This window comes from Oryctolagus cuniculus, chromosome 13 (genome assembly GCF_051225735.1).
Source record: "Oryctolagus cuniculus isolate XC-2025 breed Fujian yellow rabbit chromosome 13, ASM5122573v1, whole genome shotgun sequence".
Taxonomy (NCBI): domain Eukaryota; kingdom Metazoa; phylum Chordata; class Mammalia; order Lagomorpha; family Leporidae; genus Oryctolagus; species Oryctolagus cuniculus.
The window spans coordinates 26,739,245-26,746,005 of NC_142879.1; the positions used below are offsets into that span (position 1 = coordinate 26,739,245).

Genomic DNA, 6,761 nt, shown 5'->3' on the forward strand with positions numbered 1-6,761 from the left:
GACCTTTTTCTCTGTCTCCCCCTCAGTCTGTAACTCTACCTCTCAAATAAATAAAATCTTTTTTTAAAAAAAATTTTTGTACAAAGTACACCTATTATTTTTTTAAAGATTTATTTATTTGAAAGGCACAGTTACAGAGATAAAAGGAAAGATAGTGGTGACCGAGATCTTCCATCTGCTGGTTCACTCTCCAAATGGCCACACAGCCAGAACAGGGCCAGGCCAAAGCCGGGAGCTTCATCCAGGTCTTCCACATGGGTGGCATCGTCCCCTGCTTTCCCAGGTACATTAACAGAGAGCTGGATCGGAAGGGGAGCATCAGAGACAAGATGGCACCCATTCAGGATGCCAGCATTGTAGGCAGTGGCTTAACCCACTCTGCAACACAGGCACCCAACAAAGTACATTTGTAAGATTGCTAATAGGGGCTGGCGCTGTGGCACAGCGGGTTGAGGCCTTGGCCTGAGGCGCCGGCATCCCCTGTGGACACTGGTTCTAGTCCCGGCTGCTCCTCTTCTGATCCAGCTCTCTACTGTGGTCTGGGAGGGCAGTAGAAAATGGCCCAAGTCCTTGGGCCTCTGTACCCACATGGGAGACCCGGAGGAAGCTCCTGGCTCCTGGCTTCTGATGGGCGCAGCTCCAGCCATTGCGGCCATCTGGGGAGTGAACCAGCAGATGGAAGACTTCTCCCTCTGTCTCTACCTCACACTGTAACTCTGTCTTTCAAATAAATAAAATAAATGTTTTAAAAAAAGATTGCTGATAATAATGAAAAATAAATTTATCCAACAATCCAGTCATAGGGGATTGGTTAAATAGATTTAGGGACACCCAAACAACAGATTGCTATATATTATTAAAATCAATGCTTTATAAGCATAATCATTAAGAGAAGATAAAAACGCTATTTTTCAGTGTATTGCTAAATGCAAAGATCAACTTGAAAAACAGAATGGATAGTCTGATACTATTTGAAGAAAATTTACATGCACCTATAGAATAAATTTTTTAAAAGATTTACTTATTTGAAATGCAGAGTCACAGAGAGGCAGAGACAGAGGCAGAGAGAGAGGTCTCCCATCTGCTGGTTCACTCCCAAATGGCTACAACGGCTGGAGCTGTGTGGATCTGAACCCAGGAACCAGGAGCCTCCTCCATGTCTCCCATGTGGGTGCAGGGGCCCAAGGATCTGAGCCATCTTCTACTGCTTTCCCAGGCCACAGCAGAGAGCTGGATTGGAAGTAGAGCAGCTGGGACTCGAACGGCATCCAAATGGATGCCAGCACTGCCGGCAGCGGCTTTAACCACTACACACACAAAACAGTAATTCAATACCTCTAATAATGATTAATACTTTTCTTTTTCCTTACTTGTGACTGCATTTCTCTATAGTAAACACGCATTTCTTTTCTTAAATAAATCTGTTATTTTACGGTAATATCATGGTATGTTGGAAATAACCTTTATTTTAAAGAGTCACCTTAAATATGAAAAAAATCCAAATCTTTTTCAGATTTATTTTATTGATTTGAAAGAGTTACAGAGAGAGAGAGAGAGAGAAAGGTCTTCCATCCACTGGTTCACTCCCCAAATGGCCACAACAACTGGAACTGGGCCAGGCCAAAGCCAGGAGCTTTGTCCAGGTCTCCTGCATGGGTGCAGGGGCCAAAAGACCTGGGCTATCTTCCACTGTCTGCTGGGAGGCTGTACAGCTCATGCAGTTCGCGTCCGTATTTAGCAGAGCAAACTGGCCCCAGAGGCTTAGCTCGTCCTATAAGTGCTGGGAGGTGAAACGTTGGCTGGAGTCCAGGCGCTCAGGCTCCCTGTCCAGGGCACTTGGGACACCAGCGTTCCAGGCCGTTACACTTGCCGTGACACACAGAGGGCTGGAACATCGTGGAGGTCTGAGCGTGGGGAAGGCTGTGATGCCGAGGATGGCTGGTCACTGTTCTGCAGCTCTGCTGAGAGGTGGACTCGGCACTTCACTCACTGTAGATCCACTGGTGCGCGCTCGGAGGTTGTGATGGGGGGGGGGGGCAATTATTGCAGTTGCTTCTGGAAGTTGGCTATGTGGAAAGCATGTGTGTGATTCCCACGAAGGCAGAGGCCAGGCCACAGGCTTCTCTCCAGATCCCTCTTCCAGCTCAGCGACAGGGGTGTTTTCACTCTTTTCCCCAACACTTGTCCGTCTTGAAAGCGGTGAGCCCTTAACCCTTGTGGAGCTGATCTGAGATGTTGCCCTGATGCTACTGCTTTGTCAACTCCTGGAGAGTCCTTGGCAGAAGCACTGCTGCGTAGAGGAGACGTTTGGCTGTGCACATCAGAAACCCCACTTGAACTAGCTTGGGTGAAAAGAGGGAATGTATTAGCTCATGGAATCCACGGAAAGCTCTAGTCTCCAACTAAGCAGAGCCCAGGAAAACGTGGAGCCAGGCCCCGGGAGTCACAGGAAGCAGGGAGTTCGGGGTGCAGGGCCTTGTCTCTGCCTCCCGTCTCTGTTTCACACTCATTCCTCATTTGCCTGCGTCTCTTTCACTGCAGCCAGGCAGTGTGCGTGACTGTGGCCGTGTTTCCACGCGACAGGCTCCATCACCAGGGACAAACTCTGCAGGCGATTCTCTCCCCAGCCCCAAGTGAAGCCAGGCCGGTGTGGGTCATACAAGAATATAGCAACTCCAACAGAAACACATGGTTTGCCTGGGAGTAACAGCAGATCCCAGAAGCCTGGGGGGCACTGAGTAGTGGGAACAGGAATCCCCTCCTTCCCATTCCCTCCTCAGTGAGAATGAGCTTGACGAGACAGAGATATGATGGGGAGTGAGAACCCTTAGGAAGGCAGAGCACAGATCTGGAACATGGGATGTGCCTGGCCCGGGACGTCTTTTTTTTTTTTTTTTTTTTAACATTGTTTTGACATCCAGTGGGGAAAAAAAATTACAGTGACTTTCTCCTTGAGTTGGCCTCCAAAGAGGCACACCTGGGTATTTTAGGGCCTGAGTCAAGTTGAAGAACTCTTTTCCCTTTCCAGCCCTCCCTTCAGAGAACTGAACCCCGGCGGCGACAATCCTGTAATTTTCACTGTATTTATAAATCCCCGATTCTTGATGTGGCGCTTTGTTCTGCTCTGCGCTGAGTCTGAATGTTGCTATTTTCACCGAGGAAATCAGAGGAAGGAGACTATAATTATAGGTCAAACTCCAGCTCCGGAAGCAGTGAAGGCAGCAGCGAGCACAGGGCTCCCTGCCCTGTTCCGGGTCACACCCTGGCCGGCTCCGCTTCTTGTCCTGAGCCGAGGTCCACTCCCGGCCTCTGGGTCCCGACATCTTTGCTCTCTTGTTCACCAGTCTAGCAGATCTTGAGACAAAAAGGGAAAGTTAGAACAAAAAGCCCAGGAGTTAAAACTGCAGGAGGCTTGGGCAGGCCTGCCTCTTGGAGGTAATTCAAATGGAAAAGAAAAGGAGGAAAAAAAAAAAAGTAACCAACATTTCAGGTCATTGGCCTTTTTAAACAGACCGCCGGCAATATTTACTCCTCCTGAAATAGCACAGTCACATGAAATAAAACCGTGTTCGGCAAAGCCTGCAAAACAAAAGGATGAGTTACAGGCTGGCACGCTCACTGAGGGCCTCTGTTTGTAGGCCTCTGCTTCCCGGCTCTGCTGCCCACCTTCTGCCCACAGCCTGCAGGAGACCTGTGGGGTCGAGGCCAGATGGCCTTGGAGACCCTTCCCAACTTCCTTCCTCTTGAATTGTCTGGGAAACTAGCCCGAGAGTTGGGAGCGAGGCTGTGATGAGAAGCAGCACACGGGGCCCTCACCACAGACCCTGGGAAGCCCAAGCTGTCACCGTCGCAGGAGCAGCTGCTATGGGAGCCACCACCTTCCCGTCCTAACATGGCCTTGACCTTTCACATCTTCATCCATTTACTCCCCCACACAGCCCTCTCCCACCTGCCCCTGGCACACAGCCCTCTCCCACCTGCCCCCGGCCCCGTCCACTTACTCTCTGTTCTCCCTGCCTCCTTCACTCTCATGGGCCCTATTGATTGGGCCAGTTGTGGCCTGGCAGGACTCAAGTAGCTGCTAATGGTGGGGTTGGTGCGCCGACAGTCATGGTGACGTGGGGTCGTGGTCAATTCGCACGGAGACTCAAGACATCACTCAGAAGGCAGGAGAAAAGCGCTCAGCCTCACTCTCTGAACCTTTCCTCCCCGGTTACTCAGGATTCCTTTTGTGAAAGCCCAGAGCTGTTACAAGAAAAACAGATTCTTCTGTTTGTGAGGACGTTATGGTTCTCAAGGCCATTTCTCATTGATTTCGTCTTTACATCAACCCTGGGAGGCAGGCAGAGCAGTTGAGAAAACAGAAAAGAACAGAGGTTCAGCATGTGTCCACGGCAGGTGGGACTGTGTTCTGCTCCCTACACAGGAACAGAAGAAAACAGGGCTCAGTCCAGACCCCAGGGGGGGATCCCCCAGCACTCGGGGTGCCATGTACAACAGTAGCCTGCACCCCTGGCTTGTCCCACCTAGGACACTGTCGGGAATTCACTTCCTCACCTGGAACATCAGGAGCAGATGTCCCCCAGTCCCTAAGTCTTCTTCCTTTACATCAACAACCTAGCAGGTACTGGTTTCGTTTTCCTTTGCACCTGCTGAAGTGTGTACAGTAAGGAGAAAAGAGTTAGCCCGAGATGTGTTCACATACACATTTTTTTTTCAAATGATTGAAAAGAAAATTGTGACTGTAAAGAAAATCCCTTTAGCCCTCTAATGAAGTCTGTCTGTCGCCTCTGGAATACTGAACCCCAAGCACTGTGCTGGAAGATGCGAGAGGTCTGCACTGTTTGAAGGAAAAGGAGACGGTGGAAATAAAGCAGAGCAGAACCTCGTGTGTTGGCTTTTCTCTTTTTTAACCTAGAAACCTTTTTATTTAAGGTATACAGACTTCATGCACTTCATAAATACAGATTTAGGAACATAGTGACTCTTCCCACCTGTACTCCCACCCTTATCCTCCCTCACCTATCCACATTCTTATTTTTTACTAAAATTTATTTTCAATTAACTTTATACACATGCAATTAACCCTACACTGCATAAAGAGTTCAACAAATTGTATGAAAAAAAAAAAAAAAAAACACTGTTCCTCAACAGCTGAAACAAGGGCTATTCAAAGTCATTGCATCTCAAAGTGTCAATTTCACTTCTGTAGATTACCTTTTAGGTACTTTATTAGTTACCACAGATCAAGGAGAACATATGGTATTCGTCTTTTTGGGACTGGCTTATTTCACTAAGTAGAATGGTTTCCAGTTGCATCCATTTTGCTGTAAATGAAACTATTTCTTTTTTTTTTTAACCTCTGTGTAGTATTCCATGGTATACATATCCCATAATTCCTTTATCCAGTCTTCAGCTGATGGATATCTGGGCTGATTCCATATCTTAGCTAATGGGAATTGAACTGCAGTAAACATGGGGGTACAGATAACTCTTTCATGTGCTGAGTTCATTTCCTTTGGGTAAATTCCCAGGAGGGGCATGGCTGGGTCATATGGTAGCATAGCAGAAACTCGTGTGCTGGCTTCTAACAGCCAGTACCTGCATCTCCTTGGCAGAGGGCTGCTCTCAGGCTGCCAGGACCCCTTCACCTGGGGACCCAAGGAGCTGAGGGTCTGGACTCCCCAGCCCAGAGCAGCCTGAACCAATGACTGGTAGGTGCAGAGAAGACACACGGCGCTCTGAGGTCTGGCTTGGGCTGTCCCTGCCCTGTGGGATTGAGCTCATGACCCTCATGGGACTTCCCCTGGTTCCATGTCCTCTTTTGGTTTCCACATATTCCCCCAACCCACTTTCCCACTCCCCTACTGGCTTTTCCTGGGATTATGCCCTAAACAATCACCTTTGCACCATTTCTGGTCTTAACTTGGAACGTGCTTCTGGGAAAACCCAGCTGAAGACCAAGTTTAGTGTTGTCTTGGGCTCTCTCCTACCCCAGGTCTCTGGGATCAGAATGAGTGAGTGAGAGCTGGGGGACTGCAACCAGGCCTGCGTTCACATACCAGAGAGAGCGGTCATTGAAAGCTAAGGCGGTGTCTTCCTAAAGACCCAAGGAACAAGGGCAGGACACAAGCCCAGAGGGAGAAGAAGTCCCCCAGGCTGCACACAGGACTGACAGGAGCTGAGACTCATCCTGAGCGCAGCGGAGCCCGCCAGCTGGGATGCCCCGGAATAACTCAGAAAAGGAACAAAACACCAGCACATGCTACAACGTGGCTGAACCTTGACAACACCATGTTGAGGCCACATCTTGTGTAGCTGCATTTACATGAAATGGCCAGAACAGGCAAACCCACGGAGACAGAAAACAGGTTCATTGTTGGCAGGGGCTGGGAGGAAGTGGAAATGGAAAGTGACTGTTTAACTCTGCTGTGTTTCTTTCTCATTGATGAAAATGTTCTAGAACTAGATAGTAGTGATGGTTGCACAGCATTGTGACTCAACAAAAATGATTAAATTGTACATTTTAACATGGTAAGTTTTGTGGTAAGCAATTATGCCTCCAGGAAAAGGAAGAATTGGAAAACTTTAGGGTGATAGAAGAGGTGAGGTCCTTATAAATTCCTCCTCATTTGTTTTGACCGAACTGCTCCTCATTTGGCTGGTGCTGAGTGTGATTATGAGTGTGTGGGGCAGGAAATAACATGGTGCTGAATTGCGCAGCGTAAATTCTCAGTGTTGAAGCAGCCGCGGCTGTGTAG

The 6,761-nt window shown here is 48.6% G+C and overlaps 1 long non-coding RNA gene across 1 annotated transcript; it reads right to left on the bottom strand.

The window, feature by feature from the left end:
- Positions 1 to 1,540: 1,540 nt before the first annotated feature.
- LOC149122526 (uncharacterized) lies at positions 1,541 to 4,634 on the bottom strand. Its single transcript, XR_016219309.1, has 3 exons — positions 4,002 to 4,634; positions 3,484 to 3,579; positions 1,541 to 3,354 (listed from the first exon to the last, which is right to left on the bottom strand). It is a non-coding gene; the product is annotated as an uncharacterized LOC149122526 (long non-coding RNA).
- Between the last annotated feature and the right edge of the window lie 2,127 nt (positions 4,635 to 6,761).